This window comes from Cervus canadensis, chromosome 22 (genome assembly GCF_019320065.1).
Source record: "Cervus canadensis isolate Bull #8, Minnesota chromosome 22, ASM1932006v1, whole genome shotgun sequence".
In the NCBI taxonomy this organism is placed as follows: domain Eukaryota; kingdom Metazoa; phylum Chordata; class Mammalia; order Artiodactyla; family Cervidae; genus Cervus; species Cervus canadensis.
Genome location: NC_057407.1, coordinates 45,867,205 through 45,878,489, shown reverse-complemented (window position 1 = coordinate 45,878,489; position 11,285 = coordinate 45,867,205). Strand labels below are relative to the sequence as shown.

Sequence of the window (11,285 nt, the reverse complement as noted above, 5' to 3'; positions counted from 1 at the left end):
AGAACCTGCCTTTCCCTGTCAGTGTTTGATCTGTCAGCCCATCCCTTGACTTGGAAAGTAGGTGTATCAGTTATCTGTTGCCAGAGAATGCGGCATCACGAGCATCAGTCACAGAACTGCGGTGGCCTCTGTCACACTGAGCATTTGTTGTTCTGCATCTGGGGTGGTTGGCTGGGTGGCTGTGCTAGTGCGAGCTGGGCTCACTCACTGTGTGAGGGTTTGGTTAGCTGTCAACTGATCTAGATGAATTTTGACTGTATGCTTAGAGCCACATAGATGTGACCCCCTAAGTGTAAAGCATAGTGTGTATTGGGTGGTGTGCTCTTTGTCCGATGCCACTCATGCACGAGCCCTCACTGCGAGGCTTATGGGGGCCCATGTCCCCCTAAGAGCCACGTGTCTTGTTCTCTGGGTGCCTCATCCCGTGATGACCGACCCCCAGCACTCTAGTCTCAGACGTCTGCTCGCTCAGTAAGGACTTTTGCTTCTCCCAGGTCCCTTGGCTCTCTCAAAGATGGGAATGTGGTCTCGTTCTGCGTGAACCATGTGGTGGGGCAGAAGAATGGAAGTAGTGATGCTGAGCTGAACAGAAGAAGGCTGAGCTCCCCGGGGAGAGGGATTCCTGTCCCTGACCACGTCTGGGCTCAGACGGCAGCTCTTCCCTGGGTCTCCAGCCTGCCGGCCCGCCCTGCAGATTCTGGACTTTCCAAGCCTCCACGAACCAATTTCTTTCTTTCTTTTTTTGTTATTGGAGTATAATTGCTTTACAATGCTGTGTTAGTTTCTGCTGAACAATGATGTGAATTAGTCATATGTACACGTATATCCCTGCCCACCTCCCACATCCCACCCCTTTAGGGTCATCCCACAGCACTGAGCTGAGCTTCCTGTGCTTTATATTAATAGCAAGTCCCCACTAGCTATTTGTTTTACACATGGTAGTGTATATATATGTCAATCCTAATCTCTCAATTCATCTCAGTCTCCAGCCCCCCTCTCACCCCAGCCCCATGTCCAAATGTCTATTCTCTATGTCTGCATATCTATTCCTGCCTTGGAAATAAGTCAATCTGTACCATTTTTTAGATCTGACGTAAAAGCAATAATATGCAATATTTGTTTTTCTCTTTCTGACTTCACTCTATATGACTGACTCTAGGATCATCCATGTATCTACAAATGATCCCATTTCATTCCTTTCACTGGCTGAGTAATATTCCATCGGCTTCCCTGGTAGCTCAGCTGGTAAACAATCCGCCTGCAATGTGGGACACCTGGGTTCAATCCCTGGGGTGGGAAGACCCCGGAGAAGGGAACAGCTACCCATGCCAGTGTTCTGGCCTGGAGAATGCTATGGACTGTAGAGTCCATGGGGCTGCAAAGAATCAGACACGACTGAGCAACTTGCACACACACACACACGAGCTCGTTTCTTTAAAGCTTTTTAAAGATGTGGTTTTTATTTATTTATTTTTGGCCGCACTGGGTCTTTCTGGCTAGTTGTGGCTGACAGGGGCTGCTCTCTGTTGTGGCGAGAGGGCTCTCACTGCAGTGGCTTCTCCTGTTGTGCAGCATGGGCTCCAGGCGTGAGGACGGACTTCTGAAATCGTGGTGCACAGGCTTACTTGCTCACAGCATGTGAAATCTACCCAGACCAGGGACTGAACCTGTGTCCCCTGCCTCAGCAAGCAGATTCTTATACACTGGGCCGCCAGGGAAGTCCCTGCATGAGCTAATTTCTTAGTCTCTCTGTACACACACACCCCGTTGGTTCTGTTTCTCTGACTAGTGCAGAATGTTAGCAGGGGAGGGGCTTCAGCCTGTGCTGTTGCTGGTTTCCTTCTAAGGCAGTTTGAGAACAAATACGTTTCCCCACAGTGAGAATTCATTTCCTTCAGTTTTCAATGAACAGATGACTATTCCTCACATAAACAAAAGGCTGCCTTCATTTCTTGTCTATTATAATTCTATCCTTAGGATTCCATCCCTTCTCGTTCCATGTTGCACTCTGGAGATTTCTGGAATTAACTGACAATGTGTGGTCTAAGCACCAGATAAGTGTTCTGTAATCCCTAGGTTTTTCTCCTGGCAGGTTGAATGGGGTGGTCAGAGAGTAAGACTGATGTAAAAGAAGTCTTTTCACCCTGCCACGAATCTTTAGAGGATCTTTGTAGTTATACCCCTCAAAGATTTAGACCTTCCCTAAGCACTATTTTCAGAAACTGTCCTGGGGTCCATGGCAGGTTTCATTCAGGCCAAATCCAATAAAAGGGATGGTGCAGTCATAAGACAACATTGAGCCATTTTGTCTCATTGAACCTACTAGGATTTGGTTACTTATTTTTGGCTGTGTGGCATGTAGGATCTTAGTTCCCTTTCAAGGACTGAACCCACCCCCTGTGCATTGGAAACCCAGAGTTTTAACCACTGGACCACCAGGGAAATCCCACTGAACCTAGGAGGATTTATACTCATGTCTCTGAGTCTTAAAACTGGGAGGCTCTGTGTGTCTTGGATATTCTGAGTTTTGTACAAATGGCACCACTGACACAAGGGCCTCACTCATCCTCCAGGATCCCTGAGCGCGCACGAGAAAGATCTCAGTAGCCGGACTCGGAAAAGGAGAGGACGAGACGGCACAGTGGGCAAGCTGGACTCTGCGTTCAGTGGCAGAGGCTAGGCTGCTCCTCTTCCTATCACATTATTCTGCAGATATTCTATGAAGTTGTTTCTCTAAACGCCCTCTGATTTGGCAGAGGCACCTTGGCATCATGGGGAACTGGCATCTGGGAGAAGCACTGAAGGTGCTTTGCAGTGGGGGCTGATTTCTTAAATGCTCATAAATTCTGCACACTGTGCATACAACCAAACCCATCACAAACACATGCTCTGAAAATCCTCTTATGAATTCTTTTCAGTCTGTGCCTCTGCAGAGAACACGGGTGTCATCTGAAAAATAATCACATGATCTCCCAGACTCACAGTGGGATGAACGAGGGACTGATGGGCTTGACTCCCCATTTTTGGAACCTCTCAATCCCCAGGTTCCAACATTACAACTCACTAGTGGGGATGCAGGGGTGAAGGGAGGAAGGGGAGAGAAGGGAGAGAAAAGGGAAACAGCCAGTCACCAGTGGAGCCACAGCTCTTCTCTGGGGAGAGACTGATGTGAGGAAGGTGGGGAAATACATCTACCAGCATAGAGGTTTTTGAGTCAAATATATCTGGGTCCAAATCCAATTCCTACTGCTTCCCAGCTGCATGACCAGAGGCAAGTCACCCAAAGCCCTGAGCCTTAGCTCCCTTACGTGTACAAAAAGGGTAAGAGCTAACTACCTTGAACAGTTGCTGGCAGGCTAAGATCATGATTGTGAAGAACACGGCACACAGTGGGTCTGCAGGAATGCTAGCTTCCTGACAGCTTTTCTTAGATGAGCGCTCAGAGAAGTCAGTGCCAGACTGAGGCCTGACTTGGCTTCCCCTTTGACAAGCAGTTATGGCAGGTGTGGATGGATGTGTGTCCACCCAGGTTGGGGTGTGTTTGAGGAAATGTGGTTTGAGGTGAGATGAGATTATCTCAGTGGGAGATACCTTTGTCTACAGAGAGGACATGATTTTCAGAAGATCCATTTAATTGCATCAAGTGGAAGCACCTGTCAGTACAATTTTCTGGGGGCTAGAAACCCACATCAGTTTCTACAGACAAAGTCTACAAACAGGTAGGTCTCCTGTGCCAATTATTCACACCTTTCTTTGGGGGCCATGGGATTTAAGAGATTTTGGAAGACACCGTTGGGATAGTAGGATGAGTAGAGCATGAATCTAGGAGGGACAGGAGGAGGACGGCAAATACCATGACATCAGGCAGTTCAGGCAATTGCTGGGGAAACACAGGAGGACTGAGCAGTGCAGCAGAGGCTGTGGGCTGTGGGGGCCAGGAATTCTCTGTCATGTTTCCATGGTGTTGAAAATGCTTTTCAGCTCCCAGGAGAAACTGTGCAGATGTTGGTTAATAGGCTTTTCTAGCTCTGTGGCCTCATATTACATCTAAACTTCTTGAGGTTCAGTATTCTCACTTGTAAAATGGGGAACATAAGAGTACCTACCTAAGAAATGAAGATGAAAAGCAATGATGCTTATAAAGCCTTAGCATAGTTTCTAGCACATATTAAGGTCTCATAAATCTTAGTTATTATACAAAGGCCATTTAAGTGACTAGTGCAACACAACAATGAATATGAATTGATTCCAACAAATTCATATGTTTTCAAACATTAGTTTTTCCTTTTGGATTGCTGTTGCTATCTAGCTGTATCTATTTGATTTTAGTAGCTATTTATATGAGTAATTACAAAAGGGAGCTGGGCTGGAGCAATGTGAAGCAGATGCTTAATTGCAGGAGAATTTGAGTATACAGTGTGTGAAAGGCCCCCATCATAGGGCTTCCTAGGTGGCATTACTGGTAAAGAATCTGCCTGCCAGTGCAGGAGACATAAGAGACATGGGTTTGATCCCTGGGTCGGGAAGATTTCCTGGAGGAGGAAACGGCAGCCCACTCTAGTATTCTTGCCTGGAAAATCCCATGGACAGAGGAACCTGGCAGGCTACAGTCCATGGGGTTGCAAAGAGTCAGACATGACTGAGTGACTGAGCGCTAAAGGTTCCATCACAGGGAATCTGAAACAGCAAAGAAGTCCCTGGGTACCACAGTACCTGCGGCCACAGGAGAGAAGCCATTCCTGGTTCAGTTACTATCCTGGCCCTCTGTCGTTGCACAAATTGAAGATGACTTTGTAGTTAAAACCTTTTTGAACAGAGGTGCTGAATTTCTCCAAGTTGGGCCTGGAACACACATACAGGTATATGGTGAGAAAGGGCTCTAAGAATAAATGCTAATCGCTGTTTCCCTAAACTGTGTCACAGGTTGGAGTCCCAGCAGGGCTTGTATCTCTAAAAACAATACAGTTACAAAACAGAACAGCCTCACAAGCACTTATTTCATGCCAGGCACCACCGTAAACACTGTGCCAATCTGTGAATTCATTTAATGATTAAACTTCAACAGCCCTTTGTGGGGGTACCCCCATCATACCCATATAACAGACAGTGAATCAGGCAAACCAACTGCTGCGGATCCCGTTATTTTGAGCGGTTCAGACAGGTTTCTGAAACTAACTGGTTGACGCTCTCAACCCGTACACATCTGGCCACTGAAATGGTGGGTACTAGTCTTCCCACTTCCAGTTCTCCCACAGCGGTGTAGTCACAGGGCCCAGGCCGCGTGGGCACATTGGAGCAATGTACCTGTTATCTGGAATGGCAACCACAAGTAGTGTACACCTCCTGGGAAATCCTCAGGGCTGCAACCATTCAGCCGCTTGCACCGGATTCCCATGTGGACCAGTGGTGAATTCGCCTGCAAATGCAGGAGACCCAAGATTCGATCCTTGGGTCTGGACGATCTCCCGGAGGAGGAAATGGCTACTCACTCCAGTGTTCTTACCTGGAAAATTCCATGGACAGAGGAGCCATGGGGGTCGCAGAGTCGGACACTACTGAAGAGACTTAGCACACAGCACATACCTGGGCCCAGAGGCCGCGATCTGAGTAGATTAAGGGGTGCCGCGAAACCCAAACTCTAGTCGGCTCAGCGACTGGGGCACAAGGGCGGAGCGACCAGCCTCTAGTTCTGTGTTACCGCGCCCACCAATGACGTCACGGGCAAGCGCCTGTCCGAAGCCCAGCCCCTTCGGGTTACGTGAGGTCGCGCCGCCGGAACCATCGAGATGGGCAGCCTAGAGGGATGGTGGACACCTGCGCCCGCTTCCGCATGGTCTTTGAGAGAACCCCTTTAGGGGTTATGAGGGAAAGAGGGTAAATTCTGGCGAGCTCTTCTTGTCAGTCCCGTTAGGCGCCGGCTTCCTCGTTTTCCTTAGCGCCTCGTCAGCACGCTGCCCCTGAACTCGCCTCCCTCTGACCGGATGCCCCGGCGTCTGGGCCTCACAGAAGCCGCAGAGGTGGCTGCGGGCCCAGAGCCCTGGTCCAGTTCCTTGCCCACCGAGGCGGGATCCTTTTTTTGTCTAAAAGAAGTTGGCCCAACAGTCCCCTGTGGCCGGTACTGAAGTTTCTGATGTTTGGGGTCTCCTGCTTGCTTGGGTGGAGAGCCTCTTGGGGTCTCCCGTGCCCTGATAGCTAATATGACCATGAATATTTCACTCAGTCCAAATCCAGCCAGCCTTGTCTCCTCTCTATAGGCACTTTTGGGAGTCAGTGACGTGGTCCCCATAAGCACTTTTTTAGGTTTTTAAGTTTGTTCAGACCCAGCACTGTAGGGGCCGAATTCGTCGTGTGTGTCTCGGTCCACTTGGTGTGAATGGGCCCAGTAGCGCTCTTGGGCAGAGGAGACAGGTGGTGGATTGTCCCGAATACCAGCTAGAGCAATTCATGAGAAGGTGGCGGCGATCAGCCAGTGGAGGGCTGGTAGAGACTCATGCCAATGCTGGCAATGAGATGGAAGACTGGGCGTTTGTGGGTGATGATGTAGAAAAGGGACCGTTGCGCTCATGGCTGTTCTTCTCTTAGCTTTTAAGGTTCTTGCTTTTCCAAACCGGGAAGAGTGCACAGAGCCAGGGGACATCAGCCATGCTCCAAACCACTTGGCCTCAGGTGAGCCTCCCTTCATTTCAGTCTTAAGAGTCACAGTAGCTATCAGGTCATTAGGAAGGGACCAAAAAGGCCTCACTTGTCCAGGCTGTGGTTTCCCTCTTGAGTCCATCCCCCGAGGCTAAGGTTGTAAATACGTGGTGGGGGAGGTTAGAGTCTTGTGTGTAACCTGAAGAGTTTGGACATATCGATTTAAGTAGAAAAGGGGGGACCCAGGTCAAGAAATTCCCTCAGAATGTGAAAATCCAGATCATGTTGTACAAATAAAAGTTGTGTGCACAGATATAGAAAACAACCTTATCTAGAGGGAAACACGTTGAGGGTGGGGGATAAATTAGAAATATGGGATTAGCAAAAAAGATAAGGTTGCTAGGTGAGAAACAGCTTGAGACAAATTCTTAATTGAAGAGATTGTTCCTCAAATAGTAGGGGTATCCCAGAGAGACCTGCATTGTTCCTTCCATATGTGCTTTCAGATGCTAGGCACATAGGGCTGAATAATGCAGACAAGTTCTCCTTTCTCATGGAGGGTACTTTTACCAAAAACAAGTAAGTTGATATCATAAGTACCTTTTGCTCAAGTACAGTGCTTCCTAACAGTGAGGTCCACAGATGGGCAGCATCAGGATCACTTGGGTGCTTATTAAAACTGCAATTTGCTAGGTGCCACCCTAGATCAGTAATTATACTGGGGAGGAGGGTAGGTCAGGTCAGGAATCTGTTATAGCAAGTTGTGTGGGTGATTCTCATGCACCCTCTCAAATTTGAGAAGCTTCAAAGAAGCTCCTTTTGAAGGTGATCATCAGGGAATCCCTCATGGAGGTGGTCACGTGAGCTTGAGACCTCAAGGATGAGGTAGAAATAGGATGGAGAACTACTGGAGAGAGAGCCAAAGCTGAGCTTTCCAGACTGTAGGAAATGCATCAGCCCTGAGGTAGGAGAGAAAGCTGGGTGTATTCTAGGGTAGAGAGAGGTTAGAGGAAGTAATTCACTGTGAGGTCGGACAAACTAGGCACAACTAGTGTCTCGGAGGTCACTATGAAGACTCAGGTTTCACTTCTGAGTTCAGTAGGAAGATGCTAAAGGATTTTAAGCAGGGCATGTGACAGGGATGGATTTATATATTAAAAAGATTTTGGCCCATGGTGGTGAGTTGGTTGCAAAAGAACATGAGTCATTTTGTAGGATATGACATCTGGGTAAGAGATTAAGTATTGCTCTCTCAGCTCCCTCCCTTTTCTTTTCTTAGTAGACTTCTTTTTTTTTTTTTTAGAGAAGTTTTAGGTTCATAGCATAATTAAACAAATAGCACAGAGTTCCCATATGCTTTCTGGCCCCATACATGCATAGCCCATTGTCAGAGTGGTACATTAGTTCAAATTGATGAACCTCCATTGACACATCATAGTCACCCAGAGTCCATAGCTTGCACTAGGGTTCACTCTCGGTGTTGTACATTCTATGGGTTACACATGTATAATGACGTGTATTTACTCTCGTTGTATCATACAGAGGCTTTTCACAGGCTCTAAAAATCCTGTGTCCTGCCCTCCTTTCCTGGCAACTGTCGATCTTTTTGCTTTTTCCAGAAAATTGTGTAGTTGGTATCCTACCTTTTTATGTTGGTTTCATTCACTTAGTAGTATTCATTTCAGGTTCTTGAGTGACTTTTCATGGCTTGATAGCTTTTTAAAGCGCTGTATAATATCCCATTGACTGTACCACAGTTTACTCACCTACTGAAGGACTGTTTCATTGCTTCCAAGGTTTGGCAATTATGAATAAAACTACTGTAAACATCCTTGTGCTTGTTTTTGTGTGGACATACATTTTTAGCTCATTGGGGAGATACCAAGGAGTATGATTGCTGGATCATATGGTTAGAATGTGTTTATTCTTGTTTTGTAAGAAGCTGTTAAACTGTCTTCCAAAGTGACTGCACCAGTTTGTATTTTCACCACCAGTGAATGAGAGTTCATGTTGCTCCACATCCTCACCAGTGTTTGGTGGTGTCAGTGTTTCGGATTTTGGTCATTCTGCTAGGTATGTTGTGGTATCTCATTGTTTTAATTTGCATTTCCCTGAACACATATGCTGTAGAGTATCTTTTCGTATACCTGTTTGCCATCTGTATAACTTCTTTGGTGAGATTTCTTTTTTTTTTTTTTTGTGAGATTTCTGTTTGGGTCTTTTGCCCATTTTTTAATCAGGTTCTTCATTTTTCTGTTGAGTTTTTAGAGTTCTTTGTGTACTTGGGATAATAGTCCTTTATTATGTGTGTCTCCTTAAATGTTTTCTCACTATCTATGGCCTATATTCTCATTTGCTTGAAGTATTGTCCTTTTCAGGTAGGGTTCAATTCCCTCCCATCTTTTCTTTGAAAAATGTATTTCCTTCAAAACCTTCTCAGGTAGTCTGTCACACTTACTTTTCTCAGATGACTTTAAATGAGCCCCAGCCTCTGCATTCATCCCATTGATTTTTTTTGGTGGAGAAGTTGATTTTATCGGAATCATAGGCAAAATTGGGGATAATTGACTTCTTTACAGGTTTGATTCTTCCCATTTAGAAACACTGTATATTCTAATTTATTCAGTTCCTGTTTTATTTATTTTAATAATCATTTTGTTTTCTTCATCTTGGTTTTGCAGATTTTTGTTGGGTCTGCTCTTAGCTCTTTTCATATGAATGGCATCTTATTTTCTCCCATTTTGTCTTTTAATCGTTCATACTGATATTTAAAAAAGCTAATCATTTTGGTTCATGTATCCTGTATCTAGCTAACTTAATGAATTATCTTGTCAGTTTTAAATGTTTTTCATTTATTTTCTTGGGTCTTGGATATTTTTTAGGCAGATAGCCATTTCATCTGCAAGTAAAGATATTTATGTTACTTCATTGCCTGTATTTATGCTGCTTGTCCAGCCTTTTACCAAAAGTAGAACCTCAGCGCATGGTAAATTATCAGCCATCAGCTTTAATGGATGTGCCCTGGCATTTCACTGTGAAAGTGGTATTTGCTGTTCTTCTCTGACCTTCTTCATAAGCGTAAAAATTCTATTTGTGATCGAACCATTTTTCAAATTAATTTTTCCCCAGGTTCATATTAATCGTCTTGGATCTGCCAGAGACTAGGAAAAGCTACTACTAGCTTTTACCTATTGCCAGGCACTAGGGAAAGCTACTAAGAAAACCTACTGTGCACTAGGAAAGCAATAATGAAGAAAGCAGAATCCTTGCCTCATGGCTTACATTCTGGTGAGAGGGAGATACCCGATAAAAGTGTAATTTGTCAGATGATGAAAAAATACAGTGGAGAAAAATAAAGTGAGGTACACAGGGACCATGCACAGGAAGAGGAAAGTTATATCAACAACCTAACTGTCTTAAAATAGTAAGTTCCCCTTTATTTAAAAAAACATGTTTTAGTTATTTTTTTGTGCACTGGGTCTCTGCTGTTGTGCTTTCTCTAGTTGTGAGGCGGGGACTACTCTCTATTTGCGGTTTGAGGGCTTCTGTGTTGCAGTGGCTTCTCTTGTCGTGGAGCATGGTCTCTAGGCACGCAGGCTTCAGTAGTTGTGGCACAATGGCTTAGTTGCTCCACGGCATGTGGAATCTTCCCAGACCAGGGATTGAACCAGTGTCTGCTGCATTGCAAGGAAGATTCTTATAAATTAGACCACCAGGGAAGCCCAAGTTCCCCTTTAATAATGGGCATTTTTTTGGACTTGTGATACCTGGGAATATTTGAAAGCAGGTGGGAAGAACAGCATGTAGCTCTGGAGACGTGAGGGAGTGAGACTTGACTTCCGGGAAGCAGAGTGAAGTTCGGTTTTCCTACCAGGCTGTGGCTGCTGTCCTCAGAAGCCCTTAATGCCTTGTTGCTGAATCGGTGATTACTCACAGGACATCGTGGTTCTATCTGATGTTTGGATTTTGGGCTCAAGTATTTCAGGGGCCCTGTGGACTTTGTCATTGCCCAGTTTAAGGGTCAGCTCTCCTTTGAGAAGTTTCTAAATTTGTTCTTTTATGTTCTTTCTCTTTCACTCTCTGCTTTTGAATTCCCTAGTTCTGGTTTGAAAAGGACCCCCTCATAAGGACCTGAGTTTAGAGCGAGGAGAGTAGCTAGGGGCAGTTACCAGCATTTATCCTGGGGATGTGTTTCTTCCCTGCTTCCCCCAGCAGCCGTTGTGAGAGTGTTCCCTTCTCCCTGTCCCCTGTGCTGTCTCCAGAGCACAGGCTGCTCTGGGGGCTGCCGGGAGAGATTGGGACACTCACAGAATCAGGGGCTTAGCTGAGCCCCAGTGGATAGGTGTTTTCATTTTCATCGGCTGAAAAGAATGCTGACTGAATAGGGGAGTGAGACTCCCAGGAGGTGGAATCATCTGTGGGGTCATCAAGGCGAGAAAGTGCAGAAGTCTGGAAACCCCTTCTAGGTTGGGAGTCCAGTCTCTGTGGTCTGCATGGGGCAGCCTGTCCATAGAAGAAGCAAAGAGGGTAGCCAGTGGACGCCGTTAGAGACTGTTCTTGTGTCTCAGAAGATGCAGAGGCTCTGGCTTCTAGAATGATGTGTGCTGTTCTGAAATAGCTGATCCCTCAGTCTAGATTGGGGGAGGGGCCCC

At 46.0% G+C, this 11,285-nt stretch overlaps 1 long non-coding RNA gene across 2 annotated transcripts; it reads right to left on the bottom strand.

Annotated features, from left to right (window-relative positions):
• Positions 1-3,611: 3,611 nt before the first annotated feature.
• LOC122425079 lies at positions 3,612-5,698 on the bottom strand. 2 transcript variants are annotated; one of them, XR_006264677.1, is made up of 4 exons: positions 5,504-5,692; positions 5,305-5,416; positions 4,714-4,842; positions 3,612-4,106 (listed from the first exon to the last, which is right to left on the bottom strand). It is a non-coding gene; the product is annotated as an uncharacterized LOC122425079 (long non-coding RNA). The 2 variants fall into 2 exon arrangements; XR_006264676.1 differs by having other exon boundaries at positions 3,612-4,842; positions 5,504-5,698.
• Between the last annotated feature and the right edge of the window lie 5,587 nt (positions 5,699-11,285).